Raw genomic sequence first — 12,991 nt, 5'->3', positions numbered from 1 at the left:
TCATCGACATGGAGGCGGCAGAGAAAGGTCCACCACGCAGCAAGATGACCGTTTTCTCTTGATTTCAGCACAACGTCATCGGTTTGCAACGGCGACTGCGCTTAGAAATGATCTTCTGAATGCAACTGGAGTTAACATTTCCACGCAAACTGTGCGTAATCGTCTTCATGAAGCTGGTCTTCGTTCCCGGAGAGCCTGTATTCGCATCCCTCTTACTCAGCGACACAGACAAGATCGTTTGAATTGGGCCAGGGCTCATGTGAATTGGAGGGTTGTTGATTGGGCCCCTGTACTTTTCACAGACGAGTCGAGGTTTTGTGTTGACTTCACAGATCGTCATGCACGAAAGTGTGGAGAAGGGCAGGAGAACGATATCAGGACGCTAATGTTGCTGAACACGACAGATATGGTGGTGGGTCGTTGATGATTTGGGAGGAATCAGTCGAGCTGGACGAACTGATCTCCATGTCCTAAGGCGCAGGCACGATGACCGAGTCGCTTACAGGGATGAAGTCCTGGATGTAATGCGTGAGACCATATGCTGGTGCTGTTGGTCCTGACTTCATCCTCATGGACGATAATGCACGTCCACATCGTGCTAGGGTGGTGGACGAGTACCTGGAACGTGAGACAATTGTTCGTATGGACTGGCCAGCTCGTTCTCCAGACCTCAACCCTATCGAGCATGTCTGGAATATGCTTCAGGTAGCGATTTCACGTCGTCCTGTACAACCAACCACCCTCCAGGAACTTGAACATGTTCTGATCCAAGAATGGAACAATCTCTATCTTGCGTCCATTCAAAACCTCGTTGGAAGCATGAGACGACGTTGCCAAGCTGTCATTGGAGCTAACGGAGGCCATACCCGCTATTGACACTTGTTTGTGCAGTGTGAAATGGAATGTGCAGAGTTTAAACAATTTCGTGATCATGAAATTACCATGCTTTTTATGGTACTCTCCCTTTACCTTAGGAGTACGCTATGAAATGTCATGTTTGCCAAATTTTTCTGTCACAATTTCTTGAAGTAAACATTTCTGAACATCAATCACTCTGTGTTGGTTGTCATTCACCTTTGTTGAAAGTTTTACAAGTGCTGAAAAATATGATCCTTCTCAAACTTTGAGTAGTATATTTCAAATGTTCCTGTCAGTAAATATGCAAAGTTTCAAGTGGTTATTTTGAAAAATAACAGACATATAGCAAATTAAACACTTGCACTACCTTCACCATATCAGGCCTCAGACCACAATTATTTTCTTCTTTGCTATCTACAGTCACATGCCAGTGTACCATAATTAATATCGGTCGTAGGCTGTTCTCACGAAGATCGCCGAATTCGAACAATTCACATAGTTCAGGGTCTTTATGTGGTTTGTATTTACAGCAGAAATGTATGCAATTAGTTTTCGATTTAGAAAATTTAAAGCCATTTTTAAGACACCATTTATTTATTTTGTTTAAACCACAACTGCAGTTGCCGTTCAATGGAATGCATATTTTTCTGCGACAAGAAATATTAAAATCATCCACAAATAACGATCCATCTATTGAATCATTTAAAACTTTTGACAAACTATTTATCTTTATGCTAAATAATGTGACAGACAAAATACTGCCTTCTGGAACACCCTGATCCTGCTTGTAATGATCAGACAGGGAAGAACCCACACGGACTTGAAATTGTCTGTCCTTTAAAAAGTTGGCTATAAATTGAGGCAAACGGCCTCGCAATCCGAAGCCATGTAAATCTTTTAAATGCCATATTTCCACGTAGTGTCATATGCCTTTTCAAAATCCAAAAAGATAGACACAGCGTGTTGTTTATTAATTAGGGCGTTTTTAACAAATGATTCCAAACGCACTAAGTGATCAACAGTACTTCTATTTTTATGGAAACCACATTGTTTATCTGTTATATGGTTATTTGTTTCCAAGTACCAAACAAGTCGATTATTTGAAATTTGTTCCATGGTTTTCAAACACAGCTAGTTAGTGAAATAGGCCTATAATTTGACGGATCTGTATGATCACTTCCAGGTTTAGGTATTGGTACTACTATAGCGTCACGCCATGAGGGAGGAAAGTTACCAGATGTCCAAATATCATCAACAATATTTAAAAGAGTTTCTAGACAAGATTCTGGTAAGTGCTTCAGAAATTGATAATGTATGTTATCAGCCCCTGTAGCAGTATCGTGAGCTTGTTCAAGAGCAGTATGGAGCTCATGAATAGAAAATAGTTCATTATAGTCTTCCCCATTATCTGAATTAAAATTAATAGTTTTCTTTTCTTGTTGTTTTTGATATGGTTGGAATTTAGGCCCATAATTAGAAGAGGAAGAGTGTTTAGCAAGAGTTTCACCCAGTTTATTCGCAATATCTGATTATCAGTAAGTAATTGATCCCCATGTTTAAGATGATGGACACTGATCTCCAGGCAGCAATGATGACAGACCAGACAGCCTCGAATCGCGTGCCGAAGAAACCGACCATGTCAACAGTTTGCCACAAGAGAAAACTCGATGACGGTGATGACGACGTAATGACCATGACAAAGAAGAAGAAACAAAAGAAGACGAAGAACCCTACCGCATTACTGACTACGTGTGATACCGAGGATGAGCCTTTCGACGGCGAACAACACCCGAGGGAGAGGGAAGGAGATACACATCGTCACAAATATGTGTACGACGAATTATGCGAGGGACTTGTCATAGTTTTTTTTAGAGTTGAGTTGAGTTGAGTTGGGCTTTACGTCACAACGGCATTATTCCAGCCATATAGTGACGAGAACAAGTCTGCATTAGTATTTTTTTAGAACAGATGGCAATACTTTAGGTATGTCATTTCCACAGGAATGATGTAAATTAACCACTAACATTGCGTGTATAAATAATCTTATCAAAGCGTTACCGTGATACTGCTGCAGCGTCTTTGTTTCAACGATGATAACGTGGTAACAGATTTTAAAGTACCATTTCACGACAGGGAGAGTAGAGAAGAAACTGTGAAAGACAGTCGTGGGTACTCTCGGAGACACGTGGGGGGGCCTAGGAAACTGTTGACGGATTTAAGCCAGAACTACTGCCACGAACCAATGATAAGCCGCTATGCCAGGACGGCTTCTTTCCAGGACTGGCCTGAACAACTGGTTCAAAAAGGAAGTCAGCTAGCCCAAAGAGGACAAGGTCGCGTGTGCATGGTGACTGTGGAAATGGTGTGCAGAAGACGATATAGACTTTGAACACAACAGGTTCAACCCTTGGTGTGCATTTCTCAAAATTACGTGCCCCGTCAGGTTTGATACTGACGTGAGAACTGATTATGAACTGACATGAGAGCTGTTTTGTGAGTAGAAATGTGGTCGTTTCTATGCATAATTACGAATAAAGTTTGTGAAATGTTGTTTACTAGCCTCTGTTGTGTTTTATAAAAAGTGTTGACATTGTGTACCTCGTGGGTATATTTTGGGGTGGTTTAAACAATGAAGAATACGGTGCTCGTGCGGTCTAGTATTGTAGAGAGCTTTATATAGATTGTCCGACTCAATGTCTTCTATGTATTTGGTAGAATATAACTGCCTTTCTGTGTTGTATGGCACCCCTTGAAGAGCAGCCTCCTCGTGGTGGGTGCTGGGTAACGCCAATGGCTCTTTGCCCCAGTGTGGACCCGGGGTCGAATAGGTCCTCAAAATCTCCTCAAAATACAAGAATTTGTCAATATCAAGGTCGCTGTTCAGCACACAAAACCCTTAACTCGTGTAGAGGCATTGTACGGGACAGAGCTCGATGCCTGTCTGACATGACTGAAGAACAAATTGTCAAGGAACTCTCTCAGCAATCCGTCACAGCCGTAAAATGATTCACTTTCAAAAAGGACGGTGTTGTTCAACCAACGAACACCTATCTCTTCACGTTCGCGCGAGCAAACATTCCTGACTGGATTAGAGCTGGTTATTGTAGCATTGGTGTGGAGGTGTATGTCCCCAATCCACTCTGGTGCTACAACTGCCAAAAAGTTTGGACATGGATCCAAGTCCAAGTCCATGGATCCTTCTCCTCTGCTGTTTGTAACCGCTGTGGTGACAAGCATGAGGGCAACGACTGTATAAGGAAGTGAAGTGAACAAACTGCGGTGGTAACCTTATGGCCTCTTCCAAGTTCTGTCCAGTGTGGCAACGCAAATCCGAGATACTAAAGATCAAGCACAAAGAAAATATCTCCTTTCACGAAGCAAAGAAGAGGGTTGCAAGTTTAACTGCAGCCCCTTCAACCATCACCTACTCTTCTGCTGTCTCCCGTCCTACTATCACTACTGCAACCATCTCATGTCAGACCGACCTGACATGGATCATGTCTTCTCAGCCAACTCAACTCAACACAACTCACCCTCCATCTCCAACGCCAAAAGTCAAAACCTCTGAATCACAAACACCAGAGCAAATGCCAAAACCAGAGACAGAAACTGGCACAGAAAAAGGAAAAAAAAAGGCTAGAGAGACTAAAGCAACTCGAACAACCGCAAAACCAAAGGCCACCTCTCCTTCAGAGGTCCCCATTGAGGTCCATAACTCCTTTGGCCCTCTGGATATGGAGGTAACTCCAACTCCACCTCACACCAATAGGAGTTCATCTAACGCTTTCTCACGTTCACGTGACACATCACCAGTGGAAGCACCATGAATTGCAGAGGACTTAAGAATAATTTGCTCGATGTAGTATGTCAATTTTCTCATCACTGAACCTGTCCACGATAGACTACATGGTCAACGGTTAGTGTCATAGTGGATGCCCGGATGTAGTATTGCATTTTTTTCTCATCGCTTAACCCGACCACAATAGACTATAGGGCCGAAGGATGGTGTCATAGCGGATCGTACGACGTAGTATGACAGTTTCTCATCACTTAACCTGTCCACGATAGACTATATGGCCAACGGCTAGTGTTATATTGAATCACATGATTTAGTATGTCAGTTTTCTCATCTCTTAATCCGTCCATGATAGACAAGGTGACGACCTAGTTCGCTCGTGGATTGACAACACATCTTTTGACAGACTCACTCCCTGTCTCTACCATTCGATTTAAAGATATGGCTTCCAATGTTATGAACACCACTACTACTACTACTACTACTACTGTTGTTCCTACCCTGGGTGTTGGTGCGCGTAAGCATTGCTGGAAATGTCCGGGATCCAGCGACCATCTTTTTCAGCACTGCCCGAAGGCGGTGTGTGGGAACAGGTGCGGGGAATCCGGGCATTGGGGGATGCAGTGTCCCCAACCCTGTACGGTATGCAACATGGAGGGGCATTATCGAAGAAACTGTCCCACACTAGAGGGCAGGGTGTTGACCAGTCCCACGAGGACCGTCGACGCTAAAGTGCCCACCACCGTCCTACGTACACCCGACAATTCCACCATCCCCAGCTACGGCCAGTGTTTCAGATGTGGGAGCACCGATCATTGGTCCCCTGACTGCCCTGGAGCAGTGTGTAACAGTTGTGGGGGCAATGGACACTTTGCTAGACGGTGCCCCCTCGACCCTTCGGTGTCCAAGAAAAGGAAGGAGATCGCAGAGAGCGACCTCTGGGATGAAGAGATGGTGGTACCCTTGGAGAGGTGCTCCAAATGCCTTAAAAAGACATCTGACGCGAGCACTCGGACAAACGGGCATTGGATGAGCTGCTCGCAGTTCAGGGGGTTAGGAGCACACACCGGGTTGAGCGAGGGTGTCCCGTGGTGTATACTATAGACGACGACTCTACTCCAGAGAGTAGTCCGCGGCGATTGTCCGCCACCCCTGTCGACGTAAGAGCCTCCGCCCTCCCAGATTCGCCACCACCACTCTACGTGGACACCGAGGATGACCACCCCGAGTTCCATGGGAACTCTCAAAGGTTGGATGACGAGTCCCCACCTGCCTGTTCCAATATGTGTGTGTGCTCCCTTTTGAGGGTGTTTGTAGACCGGTATTGTTGTGTTATTGTATGTAAATATATATGCTCTATATATTTATATATATCTATCTATATCTAATAAATTGCGTGTGACTGTAAACATTTTGGTTGTCGTGAAGAGAGACCCCCCCAGGCTTTGACAAGAGTGTACAGGTGCTGATCGCCCTGATGTGGAGCAACTTGTGCCCCCGGGGGTTGAGGATGATGTCACGCACGTCGTTACCCTGACTGTTTGACCTTCCAGATACGTCAAGCTCGAAGTCAGTTAGAACCCGACAGCCGGAGAGTGAGGTTGTATATTTTTTGAGTGTCCTCTCACTACAGCAAAGATGTCTCAGTACTATGATACTCTGAATCACCAGAAGGATGGAGAAAGGGGTGACTTGTCCGATTGCTATGAGGATGATACCGACGCGAGGAAAGAGCCAGTGACTTTATCGGACTAGGTATACGAAGACAGTGTATCGCTGGATGGTAAATATCATCTTCAACGTGGGCACGACACCTGTGGGAAACAACCATCGGTGGTGCATAGAAAGGTGTTGGTCAATTTAAGTCAGAACTACTGCCTCGAAATGATGTTATGTGGCTACGACAGGATGGCTACTTTTAAGGACTGGCCCGAACAGCTGGTTCAGAAGGGTAGACAGCTAGCCCGGAGAGGGTTTTATTATACCGGTGTTTCAGACTAGGTCGCGTGTGCCTTGTGTGGATTACGATTGTGGAAACAGTGTGCCGAGGATGATATCGACTTTGAACATAACAGGTTCAACCCATCGTGCTCATTCCTGAAAATTATGTGTCCCTTCAAATTCGACAGTGATATGAGGACGCATACTATCGTATGACGGTAAGTTATTGTATATCCACTCCTATATCGCATTGTTTTTAAAAATGTGTATATTCTCGTCGTTGTTGTTGTAGTGCTTAAAACTATGTGTAGAATATATTCTCGTAGCTGTTGTATTGCTTGTGAATATGAACATATGTTTGATGGTATTCAGAATAAAATATATGAGATGTATGAAAGTCTCTGTTGTATTTTTACGTGTTGTTTCGTACGGTCTAGTAGAGACCTCAGGAGTGCATGATTTATTTGGTACACTTTTAATCAATCATGCTAAAAACTAGATTTTACGTGTCTGCAATATTATATCACAATATGTATGATGCCTGTTTGAGAGGCTAAGAAACACATGACTGTCACAGGGTAGACGGACAGTGGTTACCGTGTGGGACATTTGAGACTTCCTGTGCCCCTGGTTACCATGTGGGACATTTGTCACGTTTTTGCTCGTTGTCCCAATGTGGGACGTATCAACTTTCTGTTTCCAGTTATCAAGATCATATTCGGTTTAGATTCGTAAGTAGCAAATCTGTACGTTCAGAAATAAATCAGTAAACACTCTTGCAAGAGGAATATCTATGAATAACTGACGACCAATATTGGAAACACAAGGCATATAAGTTACGATCATAAACACCTATGCATCATTGTTATCAGTTTAGCCCGACAGTTAAAATACAGTGCACCCTGGTTATAATGCCCCTGGTTATAATGCCCTCAGTTATTATGCCGCCCTGGATATAATGTCATGTTTTTGCCAGAACAGATTTCCTGCCTATATAAATACCCTGGTTATAATGCCAAACTAGATATTTATGGAACAAACAGACATTTTTCCCTGGTGATAATGCCAATTTCACTGGCTGCATGTAGTAGAAATACCTTAATTGGTTAATTGACATGACTGAAATTAATTGACAAAACTCATTCCCAGATAGGATAACACATGTGACAATACACTTCCTGACACCCACAAAAACAAGACACCTGCAGTCCTTAGACGCTGGCATTATCCAGACATTCAAGGCTCATTACATGAGAACCAGCTCAATCACCTTGTTGATTGCACAGGTCCTCCTGGATATAATGCAATATTCTCTCCTGGACAAACGGTGGCATTATAATCAGAGTATACTGTACATTCCACGACCCTGCCCCTTTGCAATAAAGGTAGTCGGAACCATCCTCTTATGCAACTCGAACATTTATACTTAGAGTCACCCCGCCATTGACCAACCACCCTGGACTCGAACTTATTTCGTCAGACTGGACCACCATTAAAATGTAATCGTCACACTTCCCATGGCCGCCCCTTCACCCCATGTACAACTCCAGCAAAGAGGCTATATATGTGGGGCAAGTGCTGCAGATCTCATATTCCATTACATCAAGATCAGCTGGTGTGTGAAGATCATTACGTTTACCCCCTGGATGTCTAACCTCGGTCTAGCTTGACCACTGTTGCTGCAAGCTCAATATTATTATCGCTGACATTATGCCTGTTACTAATGTCCTTATATTTTACGATGGCGTTATAATAGTACTGCATTTGAAGTTTGTATTTCAACTCTGCTGAAATATTTCTGAACCTCTTCTGGGGAACTTACTGATTCAGTTAGGAAGTGGACACCTGATGAGACTCAAACTTGTTTCGTCATGCCACCTCACCATTTCCACGACCACAGTATTACACTGATTCCGTCTTGCTTCCAGTAAAATTGCCTAAACCCACTCGTCAAGACTCAGTCTGGTGTTGCTAGGCCAGAGCCTTCATTGTTGTAAGGATGCTTCTATAGTTGAGTTGGGCTTTACGTCACATCGGCATTATTCTAGCCATATAGTGACGAGAACAAGTTTGCATTAGTAAACATTGTAAGTACATACTCGGAATGAGTTTTATTTCAAAGACATTTATTGATTACATTGTCATTCAAAAGCAGAAAAAGTCATAGCATCAAATTTAAAGGCAGGCGGTTTGTTACATTTCATAGTTACAATTTATGGTTGTTACATTTCGCAGTTACAATTTATGATACAGATCAACTTCCCTCAGGTAGTTCAGTATCAGATGGGTGCTCACGCGTGAGAACAGATCTTTTAGGTTTGTTGCATCATAATGTGAGTCCCTTGCAGGCGATAAGTCCACGCATTCAAGCAGAATATGCTACTATAGGACTAAATCGTCCATTTTGAATTTATAATGAGGTCCATGGTTTTGAATCTATTTTTATATGATGAGACACTGCTCTCTATTGTATATTGAGACCTATTGTGTGAACACCTGGTGTGTCTATTTTTAGACCATCAGTCATTGTCTCAGGTCTATATTTAGATCTATTGTGTGCACACCTGGTGTGTCTATATTTAAAGTATGAGTCATGTTGTACATGGGTTTTCCAACAACGTATTTTTAGACTCTGAAAAAAAACATGTCTTAAGACAAACATTTGTTTTTCCTGTTTGAAATACACAATGACTACAGAAATACAAAATACATAGAATAAACACAACCTTAGCATGTATTACAAAATGTACATGACATACACTATTCATACGAAAATCAACTAATACTTTTACAATCGTTCTGTGTGCTATGTAACACCCATAACGTCGTTAAAGGCATCCAGACCATGAAAACAACGTGCTTGAAATACTGTTAGACACTGCATAGATCGACTTACCAGTCCAGAGTTAAAAAAATCCACAATAAATCCATCACATTTGTGTATTATAATCCATCAAGTCACAGAGTAACACGTCGCCCAAACGGCTGCTCACATTTCTAAATGAAGTCTTATTTTAAGTGTACATATGAATAATAATAATGACATACTATTTATTTGGCATGTTAGCACAAGATGGATGAAAATGACACAATAATGCAAAGCATGGTTCAGGGTGAATATTTGTTTTATTTCAGATGGATCTCCAAACCAAAATCGATTCTTTTGATGACTCTGCCAGCTTGATGAAGTGGGCAGAAGAACATGGTCTGTCAAATGATGAGCGAGTGAGTATGAAGTCCATATGCTTGCTGTGTAGACTGATGGAACATCAGCCAGTTGGAGCAACAACCAAAGACCAATTGGAGAAAATAACGTCTTTAGATGGTCCCAGCTCTGATGACAGTCCCTCCATAGAGAGTATCAAAATTAATGATCAACAGCAGAAGGTTTTACCTGGTTCCTTCTGTGGAACTACGTTCAGGAGAATGCCTGATCTCAGAAAACACAGGATGACCTGCCCTAAACGTCAATCTGAAACACCCTCATCAGCCAAGCCCAGTACCTCTAAACAAGCAGCTATATTTTCTTCAAGGAAACGTTCAGGCTCTCCAGTACCAGGACCATCCCAAAAGCGCATAGACAGGGGGTCTCAGTTGTTATTGAACAACTTGCCTCAGGACAGTCTTTTTCAAGGGGATCTTGATTATGATACATATTTATCCAGTCCAGTGGGGACGAATGAATTAGATATCTATTTGGGCAGTCAACAGGGAGCTGGAAATGGAGAGGAGGTTCAACCTGCTTATGAATTTCACCTTAGAAAAGAAAGAACCTTTGCAAAACATGCGGCTGTGGAAAGGGGGTACAAAGTGAGATTTAACGATCAATGGAAGGGTCAAAATTTTAAATATTTGCAGGATAACTTACATATAGAAAATGTATTAAAAAGTCACAACAATTTGGCCTTGGACGATTCTTTCGATATTGATATTGGTTTTCTTGATATGCCCATAGGAGGTGCAAGACATAACATATCCAATGTTCAAGAAAGTGTCAAACAAAAACATGCTATAGTAGAAATAAAAAATAAAGACAACATGTGTATGGCAAGAGCTTTAGCTGTATGTTTTGCAAAAGTTCATCAAGTGTCTAAGGCTGAATGGGAGGATCTTATCAAGGTTCATCCTTTAGAGCAATGTGAGTGTCAGTATCTAGTCATGTCTACCAATGACAAGAAAAATATTCATATGGCTCATTTGGCACTGAAGCACAAGAAATGCTGCCCCGCCTTGTACACCAACTTGAAAAAGCATAACAACCATCAGACTCTCTTTGCCAAAACCATTTGTGACAAAGCAGGTGTGTCCAAAGAAAGAATGGCAAGTTTGACAGATATTCCTAATTTTGAAAAAGTGCTAGGTTGTCAGATTTTGGTGGTGTGTGCCAAGTTAGAAAATAAGTTCATTACCAAAGGAATCAAAGATGACAGGACGCAATTGTTTCTCTATTTAGTGGAGAACCATTTTCATGCCATCCCAAACATCAGTGGATTCTTCAGTCGCAGTTACTTTTGTGACCATTGTCTCACCCCTTTTTGCGCAAAACATAAATTCAAAATGGACGATTTAGTCCTATAGTAGCATCCTTACAACACTTCATGTCAGACCTGTCCAACACATTATATTTTTGTGAACAAATATTAGGAGTTTTTTGACACCAACAATCGGAGTCACTTATTTCAGTCAACTGTTCTGAACTAGATTTTGCAAAATATTCCATACTGTTTGAAGGTGCTGTTTACACCTGAACTGATGTATTGTAAAACGAATTCGTAACGTTGAAAATATTTTCATGAGTTCAATAAATGATGAAAATTGGCGAATTATTAACAAAACTTTACAGCAAAACGCAGCTGTACACATGTACAATATTTGCACATGCTTTTCAGCAATTTGATGCATGATATGGTACGTGTGATTCATCTGCATAAATTGTGCAGTTGTATCCCCCAAGTTAGTGGTGAAATTCATCTTCGATGTAACCAAATATATATATAGTATATATATATATATTCATAACATATATATAGTGCGTGCTTTTTACTAGTATATGTTGTAATACGTTGCTTTCATCTGATAAAACAGGAAGGCAAACATGAGTCGGGTAGACATATTTCCATAGAGTTGTTGGTCAGTAAGCAGTCGGGCGCCAAACGTTGACATGCTCCTAACTTGACACGTCATAGTGACGTCATAGCTGGCAGCTTTGCGGTCGTGGTATCGCCAGTCAAGGCATTTCATAACTAGCAGTGAGATGTGTCGCTCGTTTTAGGACGTGATTGGTGGTTAAGTTCTCAGTTTCTGCTTTTAAACTGGTTTAAGAAATTGATGAACTAGTGTAAATGTATATTGTACAACTGCTGTAAAGCAGTATTAATGTTCTAGGAACCAAGTGCTTGCTTTACACAATGTTTACACCCAGACGTTTGCTTAGCCTGTCACCGGGCGGGGGATGAAGGAACGTCTGTGTAAATAACGCACCGTTTCACTGATAAGCTTGTTATATTTGATCAAATTATGTGCTTGAAAGTTTCATTCTTTGAACTGATAACATTTACAACTGTCACGGAAGATTTTCTGAGATTATGTAAAATCTGTTCAGTCAAATAACACTGTGTGTCATGTGCATATCTTTGGTTCTGCGTCAATAAATATCTGCATTGAATTGATTCGGACACGTGACGTAATTTCCATAGACTTACATGTTATTTCTGTGTAGCATAAATAATTTTTATGAAGTGAGTTTAGGATGGATCTTCGTAAAATTTGACAGGCAAAATTAAAATCATCTCTGCTCTGCGCGCATAATTTCAGTTCAATTTTCCAACCACTATTTAACTAATGACATCACATTTAGTAACTTGGTATGGTTCCACAATGCACAATCCCATAGGCCGCCATGTTAAAGGAGTTATAAGCACTGTACATATGTTGATTAAATTGTTGCCATTCAGTAAACAAGCAACGGAAAATTAAACCGAAATTGTGTGATTGATTCGTCACAGTAGTATAGTGTGGTCTGTTTCCCGGAAAAGCGCCCTATGTTAAACCAATAGCCAGCTCCGCAGCACCAAACTGCTAGCCCTGGTCGTAATCTCTAAGGGTATACACGAACCAGATAAACATACACCCAAAAGGTAAACATATATCACACGTGTTCGATAAGAATCACTATACCTGAAGACTAGTCACCTCACCTAGAACAAATGACCCAGAAATGACAACAGAATGTCTTCACAAACCTAATACCACAGTAACACTAATGTACTTAAACCGCGAAGTTTGGGGTCACGGAAAAATGCTAATAACACATTCACTAACAATGGACTCGAAATCGCAAACTACCAAGACGTCCATTCTCTTTCAGGAGAGCACTAATATATTGTTGATTGACAA

The sequence above is a fragment of the Haliotis rubra genome, unplaced genomic scaffold, assembly GCF_003918875.1.
Source record: "Haliotis rubra isolate DU_JTF1 unplaced genomic scaffold, ASM391887v1 Scf1150, whole genome shotgun sequence".
NCBI lineage: Eukaryota > Metazoa > Mollusca > Gastropoda > Lepetellida > Haliotidae > Haliotis > Haliotis rubra.
This window is presented reverse-complemented; position numbering follows the sequence as displayed.